The sequence below is a fragment of the Ranitomeya variabilis genome, chromosome 8 (genome assembly GCF_051348905.1).
Source record: "Ranitomeya variabilis isolate aRanVar5 chromosome 8, aRanVar5.hap1, whole genome shotgun sequence".
Taxonomy (NCBI): domain Eukaryota; kingdom Metazoa; phylum Chordata; class Amphibia; order Anura; family Dendrobatidae; genus Ranitomeya; species Ranitomeya variabilis.
This window is the reverse complement of record NC_135239.1, coordinates 139,609,003-139,622,842: the sequence shown is the minus strand read 5'-3', so window position 1 is coordinate 139,622,842 and position 13,840 is coordinate 139,609,003. Positions and strand designations below refer to the sequence as shown.

At 43.4% G+C, this 13,840-nt stretch overlaps 1 protein-coding gene across 1 annotated transcript in view; it reads left to right on the top strand.

The window, feature by feature from the left end:
* Positions 1–13,840, top strand: part of LOC143788781 (uncharacterized) — a 417,721-nt gene that overhangs the window by 281,783 nt on the left and 122,098 nt on the right. Inside the window, exon 5 of the mRNA XM_077278662.1 lies at positions 9,575–9,671. The gene's annotated coding sequence lies outside the window, so the exon portion shown is untranslated. The remainder of the gene's footprint in view (positions 1–9,574; positions 9,672–13,840) is intronic.

The window sequence follows — 13,840 nt, the reverse complement described above, 5'->3', positions numbered from 1 at the left end:
TTGGGGTCCCCTTCTCTGGAGGCAAGAAAGGTCTTTGTTTTCCTCTACTAGGGGTAGCTAGATTCTCCGGCTGGCGCGTGTCATCTAGAATCAACGTAGGAATGATCCCCGGCTACTTCTAGTGTTGGCGTTAGGAGTAGATATATGGTCAACCCAGTTACCACTGCCCTATGAGCTGGATTTTTGTATTCTGCAGACTTCCACGTTCCTCTGAGACCCTCGCCATTGGGGTCATAACAGGTCCAAGGCTTCCAAGTGTTATGAAAGACAGCTGTGGTATGATTAATTCTCGCTGCTAGTTCCTCAATGTGGTATAGTTGTTCAATTTTGGAGTATAACTGATGGGCGGTGGGTATTGTTTTAGAGTGCCAAAATGTGGGAATTAAGGATTTTCCCGCTGCCAGAATGAATTGGGTCAATTTAGTGGCGTTCTTATCATTTGGCCAGATTGGGAGCTTGAGAAAAACATTTTCTGGTTTCAAGACAATAGATTTAATATTCTACGTATGATAGAGGTTAACTCTTTCTAGAATGGGGAGAGCAAGGGGCAGGACCACCATATATGATTATAGCTACCTTCATCTGCTTCACATCTCCAACAATTAGTGGTTGAGGTGTGGTTCCATCTCTGTATGCGTTTAGGCGTTATATACCATCTGGTAATAATCTTAAATGAGTTTTCTTGAATGCGTACGCAGTTGGAGGGACCATGTGAGTGCCTGTATATATCTTTGATCTGTGACTCAGAAAAGGAAGTACCCAAGTCTGGCTATATAAGCTCGTTTCAGTGATACATCAATTTTAAGTATAGATTGATATATTATTGAGAGGATTCGGGTGGGGGGGTTGCTTTCTAGAACATAGTGTTTCATAGGGGGTCAGGGGTCTATTGAAATTAATCGAAAGGTATCTCTGGCCGGAGATACGTGAGAGTTTACCATGCTGTAGAAAAGTTAGTCCCGAAAGTCCGGGTATTTTGTGTAGTTCTTGCAAGGTTAGAAGTGCTCCGTCCTCAAACAACTGCTCTAATGGGATTTGGGTAGCTCGTATAGGTAGGGAGTCTAAGAGGTCTGTGACTTTTGTTAATGGGGAGAGAGGGGGAGCCAGATTGTGGTATAGTTTTTTCCATATCTTAATTGTGGCTAATGTGTGAATATTTGTTAGTTTGAGTAAGGACAGATCATTGTTTTGTCCCAGCAAGATAGAACGCAGAGGGAGGGGGGACATTGCTTCTTCTATCTTTAGCCATTGCTTATCCTCTGAATTTCTGATCCAGTGGATCGTTCTTGAAATATGTGCTGCTTGATAATATTTTGCAATATCCGGAGCACCCATTCCTCCCGTGTCCTTTGGAAGCGTGAGGGATTTAGAATTAATTCGCAATTTACGTTTTTGCCAGATGTAGTTAAAGAATAGGGAGTGTACTTTAGCTAAAAAGGAGTAAGGAATTTGGATTGGGAGCATATTAAACAGGTAAATATATTTTGGTAGGACTAAACTTTTTAGAATGTTTTTCCTTCTTATCCGAGATAGAAAAGTGTCTTTCCATGACCGGAGGCATGAAGTCGTGTTTCCTAATAGATGATTATAATTAAGGGTAACAAGATCTTTGTCAGATGCACATAATTGAGTGCCCAAATATGTTAAACTCTTCTGTTGCCAGGGAAAGGGAAAAGCAGTTTTAAGATGATTCACCACCTTATTTGGTAAGCCCAGGTTTAATAGTTCGGATTTTGTTTGGTTTATTTTAAAATTAGAGAGATTGCTGTAACAGTCTAGAATGTCCATTATGGCCGGAATGCTCTTTAAGGGTTTTGAGATTACTAATAAAAGATCGTCTGCAAATGCCGCTGTTTTCTAATGGGTATCACAGATTTGTAAACCTTTTACATCTTCACATTGTTGAATGGCCTGTAGAAGTGGTTCCAGTGATAGGACGAAGAGTAGCGGCGACAATGGACATCCTTGCCTTGTACCATTGAAGATTTGGAATGAGTCCGTGAGAAATCAGTTTAATCTTATTTTAGCTGTGGGCATTGAGTACATACCCATAATCGCAGTTATTGTTGGAAGGGGGAAACCAAATTTTAATAGCGTTTCCTGTAGGAATGTCCAGTCAACCCTGTCAAAAGCTTTTTCAGCGTCTATACTCATTAGCGCAATCGGGATTTTCTTCAGTTTTGCGTATTGCATCAGGTGAAGGATTTTATATGTATTGTCTTTCCCCTCTCTACCTTTCACAAATCCGGATTGATTTAAGGAGATTAACTGAGGCAGCACAACCGCAACTCTGTCTGTCATCATTCTCGCATAAAGTTTTAGATCCATATTCAGCAATGATATAGGCCTATAACTGCCGCATTGTTCCGGATCTTTCCCTTCCTTATAAATTAGAGAGATTCTGGCTTCCAGAAGCTGACATGGTGCCCTTCCACCTCCCTGAAGAGAGTTGCACATGTTAAGAAGGTAGGGAAGTAAGATTTCAGCATAGGATTTGTAATAATGAGCTGTGAAGCCGCCAGGTCCCAGTGCTTTCCCTTTAGGACACCTCGACAGGGCTGACTGGAGTTCCACAAGAGTGAATGGTTTAATTGTCTTGTTGAGTAGCATTAAGAGTTGGGAGAGTTAGGTCTTTTAAGAAAGTTTGAATATCATGTTTTCTCTGGCTTTTTTCCTTTTCCCCTTCGTTAAGGCGCTATTGGTATAGAGATTTGTAATAATTTAGAAATTCTTTTTCTATTTGGGAGTAATTTGGGGTTTTAGAACCAGCTTTAGTTGTAATAGAATGAATAAATGTGCGCGCCTGCCTTTTCTTGATTAATGACATGGTTAATTTAGAGGCTTTATCCCCGTGCACTAATATGCGGTTTTTCCAAGAGGTGAAAAATTTAGCTGATTTCTCTATGAGGATATCCTTTAGTCTTTGTCTTTTTTCTGTAAGTTCCAAAAGGGTTTGTGGTAGTAATGTTTTCTTGTGTTGAGATTCCAACCGTATTATCTCTCTATGTAAAGAATCAAGTTCTTTATTTTTTATTTTGTAGTAGGATGCCACAGAAATCAGTTCGCCTCTTATCACCGACTTGTGTGCTTCCCAGAGTATTAAAGGTGATGTCTCGGTTGTATTATTTAATTCAAAATATGTTTTAATTGCCTTATTAATACGCGATTTAGTGGAGGGGTTGTCTAAGAGGGAGTCATTTAATTGCCAAGACCTGTTTGGGGAGAATTGTTTAGATAGGATCAACGAGGTTGTTACAGCTGAGTGGTCAGAGAACAACGCGGGGACAATATCTGCTTGTTGGATATTGGGTAATAATGATCTAGGTGCGAATAAGTAATCAAACCGGTGATAGGAGCCATGTGGATGTGAGAAAAAAGTGTAATCACGTTTAGCCGGATGCATGTAATGCCAAATATCTATAAGGTTTAAGGAAAGAAGAGCCTGTTTCAACCTTGCCAAGTCTCTCAGAGATACTGCACTTTTTTTCTTCGTACTATCAATGGTGGGTTCTAGGGCAAGATTGAAGTCTTCTGCTAGTATGAGAATACCCTCTCTAAAGTCTCTTATTTTCTTAAACCTGGTTAGAAGCCATTTTAATTGTTTCTTGTTTGGAGCGTATATATTACAGATAGTAACAGCCACACCCGCCAAGATCCCTTTTATCATTAAATAACGGCCATTTGTATCTGCCACTTGATCATGGAGTAAGAATGGGATTGCTTTAGCTATGGCTATAGATACCCCTTTAGATTTCGCTTGGGGTGAAGTGGCGTGAAACCACTTGTCATAATATGCTTTCTCAAACGTAGGAACTTTGTTGCTAGTGAAGTGAGTTTCTTGCAAGAGTAGTATGTCAATACCTTTTTTCTTAAAATGTGAGAGGGTTTAACCTCTGGGAGCCGGAGAATTGAACCCGTTAGTGTTAGAAGTGAGTAGCTTAAATACCTTCTGGTTGTCAGCCATCTGGATGTATTTTCCAAATATAGTGATCGTCCCAAGGTGCCTGGGGGAGGAGGAAGAAAGGGAGGGCTGGGAAGAGGGAAGAGAAGGAAGGCGTAGAAAGATTGTAAGAATGAGAGGTTAGAAATTGAAGAAGCATAACATAGTACTTAATCAGGTACAACATTTTGGAAAATGACGCTGAAAATAGTAAATTGCTGCCCGCTAGTAGGAGGCAAATTAACCTGTAACAACATTTACATTCTAAACTGCTAGTGTTACTTTTAGTTATAAATAGGATTTACACAAATGGTCAGTCAACTAAGGCATAATATAAGGGAAAGTCCCAAGGGATCCCTATGAAACTAGATCAAACGATATAATTGTAACAATCTTTTCATGTGTCCGGATCCTTGGTAGGAGTCAACCTGGAGACTTTACGTTTTATCTTCTGGGATTTAGGCGTTGAGACATTATGCCATGGGGTACGTATAGGGAGAGGTTGTAACAAGGAAGCTGCATGGAAGGTCTCGATGTCTGGGTACTGGTCTAGGGAAATGTTCAGTTCTTTGCAAATTTTTTGAATTTCGGCAGAGGTTCTGGCTTGCAGTCTTTTGTCTTCGGTGATGACCTGTATTCCAAATGGGAATAGCCAGCGATATTGGAGTTTTTTCTGAAGAAGAGCATCGGTGAACAGTTTAAGCAAATAGCGTTTCTTTAGAGTAATTGCTGATAAGTCTTGAAATAGTTTGACTTGTGAACCTTCAAATTTGATATCTTGTGCTTCCCTCGCACGTTTTAGTATCAGATCTTTGGTGCGGAAATCTAAGAATCTGCACAGTATATCTCTAGGAGGTTCTCCTTATTTAGGTTTAGGGCGGAGTGCTCTATGAATTCTTACGATTTCAATATCTTTGGGATCTTGCTCCGTTAGGAGAGAGCGGAAGATCTCAACTGCAGCCTTATTTAAAGCGTCAAAGGCAACAGATTCTGAAAGGCCTTTTATTCGGATGTTGTTTCTGCGCTCTCGGTTTTCATGGTCCTCTAGGGTGGAATGAACAATTTGCAGTTGTTCCTCTTGGGCTTTAATACAGGACAAGATGGCATTATAGTACTCTGTACAGCTGTTTTGAGCGTTTTCTAAGGTCTCCAGTCTATGTCATTGTTGAGTTATTTCCTGTTTGATATCTGTCAGCTCTTTTCCAATGGGCTCTAGTGCCTTAGATAAAATTCATTTGATGAAGGAGCGTGTCACCGGCTGGTCTCTACAGCCAGAACCTATGTCAGAGTCACTTTCCATGTCAGTATCTGTTTCCCCTTCCAGCGCTGGATTAGTAGGGTAGTTTGTTTTATTAGTACTGGGGTTAGTAAGACGCTTTTTTAAATATTTATCTAGGTCTGATTGGGAGGCTACAGTATTTGCCTTAGTTGACTCTGGCGTCTTAGTGCTAGATTTGACCATTGTATATTTTGTTGACACACAAAGGAAGCTACTAATTCCTCCTTTAATCAGCAGGCAGAGTTCTTACTGTTTCATAATATTAGAGTATTAACAGTGTAGCCCAATTATTAATTCAGGTACTACGGTTCCAGTTTTGAAAAGGAAAAAAGGAATTACAGTTCCTTTATGCGGCCATTAGGTGTCAGTGATGGACCACACAGCTACCCTCCACCACTATAACAGTATAGAACACTTACAATTCTCCTGTAGAAATAGCTACATTCCCTGGTCACTATACAGGTAGAACACTAATGAGAGGACAGTAATTTAGATATCTGGTGAGGGAATTCTTCTCCTATTGTCTTATGAGTCCCAGTTCCAGAGCACCGGATCGTGGATTTAATGGCTCTCCTGCTCAAGGGCCCTGTATAAGGTTGTTAATTGTAGAGATGGGTAGTACGTCAGTGCCTCTATTCCCCTCCAGACAACACTCATAAGCTTCCCCTGCTAGACTCAATAGGGCTCCCTCCCAAACAGGCTGATGTGGGGATATTCCCCTCTGATGAGATTTATGTGGGCTCTCCTGTTATGGAGTTATTTATATTGGGAAGGCACTCAGGGCGCTTCAGCTCAAGGTGGCTCACCGCTGCTGTATATGTTGTTAGGACTGTGAAAAGGTTTCTGAGGCCTGTTTTTCTCCACCTCCCATATTATGAGGGCAGGTCCTCCCCCCTGCAATCAGCCTTCAGACGTCAGTCTCAGTTGGGGATCTAGGTGTAGGAAGCGCAGCAAGAAGTCCGACAGCGCAGGAGACCCGCAGCCCCCCGCCACACACCTACCGGCAGGTGTTGTGAAATCTGTTCCAGCGATGCACTGATCCCGCGTTGAAGAGATAATGGGCGGAGGAGCTGCCGCAAGGCACAGCGGGTGGGAAGCGCTGCTGTTGGATCTGCGGCCTGCTCTCACGCCACCGATCCTCCCACCTCCAGGCTTCAGGTCCCGTTCGAGGAATTGCTCAGTTCCTAAGGTATGTAGGCGGGGGGGAAGATCCCTGTCGGCCCCCCTGATGCTGTGCCCCGTCTGCAAGAGGAAGGATCTAAAGGACGACGCCGATCGGCGCCTCTCCTCCACTCACGTCTGTCAGGCAGGCTTCCCTCCGCCGGCAGCTTCCTGTTAATGAGCGCTGTGAGGGTCCAGGCGGTAGGCGATGTGGTGGCAAAGCAAAGCCGGTACCGCTTAAGGGAGGCAGCTCCGGAGTGCCTAGCCGGCAGAGTAGTAGTGGGAATTCTCCCGTCTCCAAGCGCTGCTCCCCCAATCCACAAGCTGAGGTCACTGCTCCTTTGCAGGGAAGGGGCGGGTGGGCGGTAAATACCGCCAACGGCTCTGCAGCCTACTCGTCCCCATCTCCCCCCTCAGGCAGCGGATCACCTCCGATATCAAACGCCGAGGTTTAGGAAGGTAGGGATGAATTCCCCTGCAGCCTTGTTTATCACGGTCCCCTGTCTGCAGATGGATGAGATGTGGCAGGTCCACAGGCGATCGGCTGGTGTTAGTCTCCTCTGTCAGGCTCCAGGCCTATTTGTAGGCCTCAAATTATTCTTTATGCCTGGAGTGCAGAAATGTGGCCCAAATGGTCAGGAAAGTCTTTAGGGCCTAAGGAGATATATATATGTCCTTCAATTGTGTGGATGGGTCCGTAATACCCTCAGATTAACTGGATTAGGAAAGCTAACAGCGGAGCTAAAGAAATGTGCGTCCTGCTCCTTCAGCTGCTTGCCACGCCCCCACTCTTGGCATTCTCTTGATGAGCTTCAAGAGGTAGTCACTGGAAATGGTTTTCACTTCACAGGTGTGCCCTGTCAGGTTTAAGAAGTGGGATTTCTTGCCTTATAAATGGGGTTAGGACCATCGGTTGTGTTGAGCAGAAGTCTAGTGGATACACAGCTGATAGTCCTACTGAATAGACTGTTAGAATTTGTAGTATGGCAAGAAAAAAGCAGCTAAATAAAGAAAAACGAGTGACCATAATTACTTTAATAAATGAAGGTCAGTCAGTCTGAAAAATTGGGAAAACTTTGAAAGTGTCCCCAAGTGTAGTGGCAAAAACCATCAAGCGCTACAAAGAAACTGGCTCACATGAGGACCGCCCCAGGAAAGGAAGACCAAGAGTCACCTCTGCTTCTGAGGATAAGTTTATCTGAGTCACCAGCCTCAGAAATCGCAGGTTAACAGCAGCTCAGATTAGAGATCAGGTCAATGCCACACAGAGTTCTAGCAGCAGACACATCTCTACAACAACTGTTAAGAGGAGACTTTGTGCAGCAGGACTTCATGGTAAAATAGCTGTTAGGAAACCACTGCTAAGGACAGACAACAAGCAGAAGAGACTTGTTTGGGCTAAAGAACACAAGAAATGGACATTAGACCAGTGGAAATCTGTGCTTTGGTCTGAGGAGTCCAAATTTGAGATCTTTGGTTCCAACCACAGTGTCTTTGTGCGACGCAGAAAAGGTGAATGGATGGACTCTACATATCTGGTTCCCACCGTGAAGCATGGAGGAGGAGGTGTGATGGTGTGGGAGTGCTTTGTTGGTGACACTGTTGGGGATTTATTCAAAATTGAAGTCATACTGAACCAGCATGGCTACCACAGCATCTTGCAGCGACATGCTATTTCATCCGGTTTACGTTTAGTTGGACCATCATTTATTTTTCAACAGGACAATGACTCCAAACACACCTCCAGGCTGTGTAAGGGCTATTTGACCAAGAAGGAGAGTAATGGGGTGCTGCGCCAGATGACCTGGCCTCCACAGTCACCAGACCTGAACCCAATCGAGATGGTTTGGGGTGAGCTGGACCACAGAGTAAAGGCAAAAGGGCCAACAAGTGCTAAGCATCTCTGGGAACTCCTTCAAGATTGTTGGAAGACCATTTCCGGTGACTACCTCTTGAAGCTCATCAAGAGCACGCCATGAGTGTGCAAAGCAGTCATCAAAGCAAAAGGTGGCTACTTTGAAGAACCTAGAATATAAGACATATTTTCAGTTGTTTCACACTTTTTTGTTAAGTATATAATTCCACATGTGTTAATTCATAGTTTTGATGCCTTCAGTGTGAATTTACAATTTTCATAGTCATGAAAATACAGAAAAATCTTTAAATGAGGTGTGTCCAAACTTTTTATTTGTACTGTACCTCAAACTGGTCCCCATAACTTCACCTCAAACATTTCCTTCTGCAAAAAACATGATCTCATACAGCTCGCAGAATATCCAGACGAAAAAACAATTTGTTATAAATATTAATTTTTACAGTGCAAAAGTAACAAAACAAAGTAAAAAACCCTATATGAATCTTATATCGCTGTAATAGTACTGAGCCAAAGGAGAAATCCATCTTATCACTTACACAACATGGTGCATGGCATAGAATTAAAAAACAGTTCTTGAATTGCTTTTTATCAGTACATTCAGCCTCCCCAAAACAATATAAGATTTGTTTCTCATTTACATGCTTCCCTATGCTGAGAACTCACCTTGAGTTTTCAATCTAAATCCCCAAAAATGTGATTCAGACAACTCCACTGAAAGAGCCATTCACTATTGTGAAGAATGGGGGGATTTAATGGCAGCTTGCAACCCTCCTTCAGTTTTATAGCTTTAATGGGACACCTGGATCAGCAGGTGGTCCAGCCACACAAGCTAGTATCCAAGCTCATAGAAGATGACCTCCTGCGGAGCCCATGCTGTGTAACTGCTTTGTCCAGTCAAGGGAATTTCATAAAGGGATTTAAGATGAATATGGAGTTATCCTTACATCCTAGCAACACACTGGTTACATTTTCAAGATGTCTGGAACAGTCCAAACGCCTTCCAGGATCTTCATCTTGATCCAGGGTGAGGAGACACGCAGAACGGCTAGTAGTAGTCAGATAGCGAAGCAGTGTTTGGTCTCCAGGTGTAATGGTGGCCCGGCCAGATCAGATTGTGCCAGAACCGCCATCAACTGACCTTCCTTTCGGAAGTTATGATCCTTCATAGGTTTTGGGAGTTTTAGCTTCTACCACCCAAGGGAGGGAGATATGGCCCCTCACGGGGGCAAAAAAGGGTGTGACCAACCAAGGGGATAAATGCTTGTGCAAGGCCATGTGCTTTCTCTCTCATTGTCATGCTTTCTGTTCACTTCTAAAGGGGGGACCATGTCCTGTAACGTGCTGGAAAGAACTGAATCATCTAGCAGTCCCATGCCCCCATGCGACCCAGCATCTAACGGCTGAACATCAAGCCGGTAATTGACATGATTCATCTGCTTACAACTTTTGTACTATCACCTGTATTTACATATCTGACCATTGTTCAGTGAAGGAAATAATTATTTGATCCACTGCTGATTTTGTAAGTTTAAATGAATTACACCAGCGCCCTCAATGAGGAGGGAAACCTAAAAAATTATTTTGATTAAAAAAAAAAATAGGATATACAGCTGCTGGCAAAACTCAGGATCCTGTGTGAAAAATCCCATATGCAAAATACTAAATACTAAAATCAAATGGTTTGCCGCGCTAATCCTTACAATGGTCACCTAATGAAGATATAACCTTGAATGATGCCTAATCAATAATTCAACTATAAGAATAATGTTCAATATAACAAGTAGAAAGCCAATGTCATGTTAAACTGTGCACAATAGCAAGCTTAATATCCAAATTAAAACAGCTACCAGCCGTGTCTAGTTAATCCCACACACTGTACTGCGAACTGCCCATATACAGTATATACTCGAGTATAAGCCGAGAATTTGAGCCCATTTTTTTAGGCTGAAATTGCCCCTCTTGGCTTATACTCGAGTCATTCCCAGGGGTCGGCAGGGAAGGGGGTGCGACAGCTGTCTAATAATACTCACCTGCTCCTGGCGCGGTCCCTGCAGGTCCCTGGTTCTCCGGGCGCTGACAGCTTCTTCCTGTATTGAGCAGTCACATGGTACCGCTCATTACAGTAATGAATATGGACCCGACTCCACTCCCATAGGGAGCCATAGCCCATAGCCCATAGCCCATAGCCAGAGAACCAGGGACCTGCAGGGACCGCGCCAGGAGCAGGTGAGCATAAAGGGGGCATATTCACCTGTCCCACGTTCCACCGTCGGCGCCGAGCCGTCTTTCGTGTCCTCTGCAGTGACGCTCAGGTCAGAGGTCGCGATGACACGATTAGTGCCTGAACAGTCAGTGCAGAGGACGCGGAAGACACAGCGGTGCTCGGCAGTGGAACGTGGGACAGGTGAATATAGCAAGTGCCGGGGGCCTGAGCGACGAGAGATGAGTATGTGATTTTTTTTTTATCGCAGCAACAGCATATGGGCCAAATATCTCTATGGAGCTTCTTATGGGGCCATGTGCAGCATTATATGGGGGCAAATATCTCTATGGAGCATCTTATGGGGCCATAATCAGCATTTGTGCAGCATTATAAGGGGCAAATGTGTCTATGGAGCATCTTATGGGGCCATAATCAGCATTTGTGCAGCATTATATGGGGCAGATGTCTGTATGGAGCATCTTATGGGGCCATAATTAGCATTTGTGCAGCATTGTATGGGGCAAATGTCTCTATGGAGCATCTTATGGGGTCATAATCAACATTTGTGCAGCATTATATGGGGCATATTTTAATATGGAGCATCTTATGGGGCCCATCATGAACTGTATGGAGCATTATATGGGGCATATTTTGTATGGAGCATTATATGGGGCCCATCATGAACTGTATGGAGCATTATATGGGGCTACTGATTCAATATGGATATTGAAAAACACTTAACCTACTGATGTCTCAATTAATTTTACTTTTATTGGTACCTATTTTTATTTTGGACGTTTACCGGTAGCTGCTGCATTTTCCACCCTAGGCTTATACAAGAGTTATTAAGTTTTCCCAGTTTTTTGTGGCAAAATCAGGGGTCTCGGCTTATACTCCGGTCAGCTTATACTCGAGTATATACGGTAGTTGTCCCTAAATGATGAGCAAACAACTCCAATGAATGCATTCACATCACAAAAAATAAATATAAGCCGTGCAGACAAACTTGTGTACTGCGATAAATCTCAAGGCTAATGGCAGTGCAATGCGTTACAAATGGCTTGTGACAGGACCAGGTAACAAAAAAGACCTTGTACAACAAAATCAACAACAGCAGAAGACCGATCACCTGTTGGAGAAAAAAAATGCAGCTACAGCGGCGACTGACCTACTGAGTACCTGTGGAATTGGCCATTCATGCATTCCATAGTGCTGTGACATCACACACCGGCCAGCCTCTGTCAGCCATTTTTTTTATTGCCGCGCAACCAGGGACGCCACCGGCCGGGGCTCCCCTGGCTCTGCGCATACCTCTTGATCTCTTGAAGCTCTGTTTACCCATCGCCATCTGCAGGTCCAGAAGAAGAACGAGGAACAGGCACTCAGCAGGTCAGTCGCCGCTGTAGCTGCATTTTTTTTTTCTCTGAAACAGGTGATCGGTCTTCTGCTGTTCTTGATTTTGTTGTACAAGTTCTTTTTTGTTGCCTGGTCCTGTCACAAGCCATTTGTAACGCATTGCACTGCCATTAGCCTTGAGATTTATCGCAGTAAACAAGTTTGACTGCACGGCTTATATAGATTTTTTGTGATGTGAATGAATTCATTGGAGTTGTTTGCTCATCATTTAGGGACAACTATATGAGCAGTTTGCAGTGCAGTGTGTGGGATTAACTAGATACGGCTGGTAGCTGTTTTAATTTGGATATTAAGCTTGCTATTGTGCACAGTTTAACATGACATTGGCTTTCTACTTGTTATATTGAACATTATTGTTATAGTTAAATTATTGATTAGGCATCATTCAAGGCAGGGCTGTGGAGTCGGAGTTAGTTTTAGTTGGAGTCGGAGTCGGTAGAAATGTACCGACTCCGACTCCAGCTTTTAAAAAAATCTATTAATATTTCATAATTGAACTTTCATATGAATTTTATAAATGTTACTCAAATATATACTGTATGTTCTATCAAACTATGAACAACAGTGATAAGCAGTTCTGCTGGAGATAGAGACATTTCTTAAGGTACCTTCACACGAAGCGACGCTGCAGCGATAGCGACAACGATGCCGATCGCTGCAGCGTCGCTGTTTGATCGCTGGGGAGCTGTCACACAGACCGCTCTCCAGCGACCAACGATGCCGAGGTCCCCGGGTAACCAGGGTAAACATCGGGTTGCTAAGCGCAGGGCCGCGCTTAGTAACCCGATGTTTACCCTGGTTACCAGCGTAAAAGTAAAAAAAACAAACAGTACATGCTCACCTGCACGTCCCCCGGCGTCCGCTTCCTGACACTGACTGAGCTCCGGCCCTAACAGCACAGCGGTGACGTCACCGCTGTGCTTTCACTTTCACTTTAGGGCCGGCGCTCAGTAAGTGTCAGGAAGCAGACGCTGGGGGACGCGCAGGTGAGTATGTACTGTTTATTTTTTTTACTTTTACGCTGGTAACCAGGGTAAACATCGGGTTACTAAGCGCGGCCCTGCGCTTGGTAACCCGATGTTTACCCTGGTTACCAGTGTAAAACATCGCTGGTATCGTTGCTTTTGCTTTCAAACACAACGATACACGGCGATCGGACGACCAAATAAAGTTCTGGACTTTATTCAGCGACCAGCGACATCACAGCAGGATCCTGATCGCTGCTGCGTGTCAAACTAAACGATATCGCTAGCGAGGACGCTGCAACGTCACGGATCGCTAGCGATATCGTTACAAAGTCGTTTCGTGTGAAGGTACCTTAACTTCTTGTGTGTCACTGTTCTCCACTGCCCTTATCTAATCTTATACTTGGTTAACCTCATGGTGCCCCAACCCCCCTACTTACAATGTATGAAACTGAAAGTGAAAATGTGATGCAAATTCTTAGTAGTAAAGCTCCTCCTCTAGACTAGATGTTTACTAGGTGTGCGTCTTCCAAGCATCTCACAGCTGCTACACAGAAGAGGAAGACTGTAAGAAGTATTATCCTTTCAACAAACTTTGCATCAGTTAACTGTGAGTACATGAAGAATAACAGTATTACTGACCACTATATCAGTTGTACGACCTGGCAATAATTTTGTACAATTGTTTTTAGGAAAAACAATTGTCATTTGGATTGTGAATGCAGAATTAAAAACCTGAGAATGTCAAAGAAGCGTCACATTAAATCAACTGTATTTGAACATTTCACAATCACTCAAGATAGAAAACATTATGTCTGTCAGTGTATGACAAATGATCCAGATGAAAACAAATGCTGTGAAGCCAAGATCAGTGCATATTCAGGCAAAGATAAAAATGCTCCTACCAGAGCTTCTAATCTAAAGAGACATTTACAGCGCTTTCATCCAGAAGTACTGAAAGCAGTGGATGAGAAAGACTGCATCCAAACCAATGAACCTG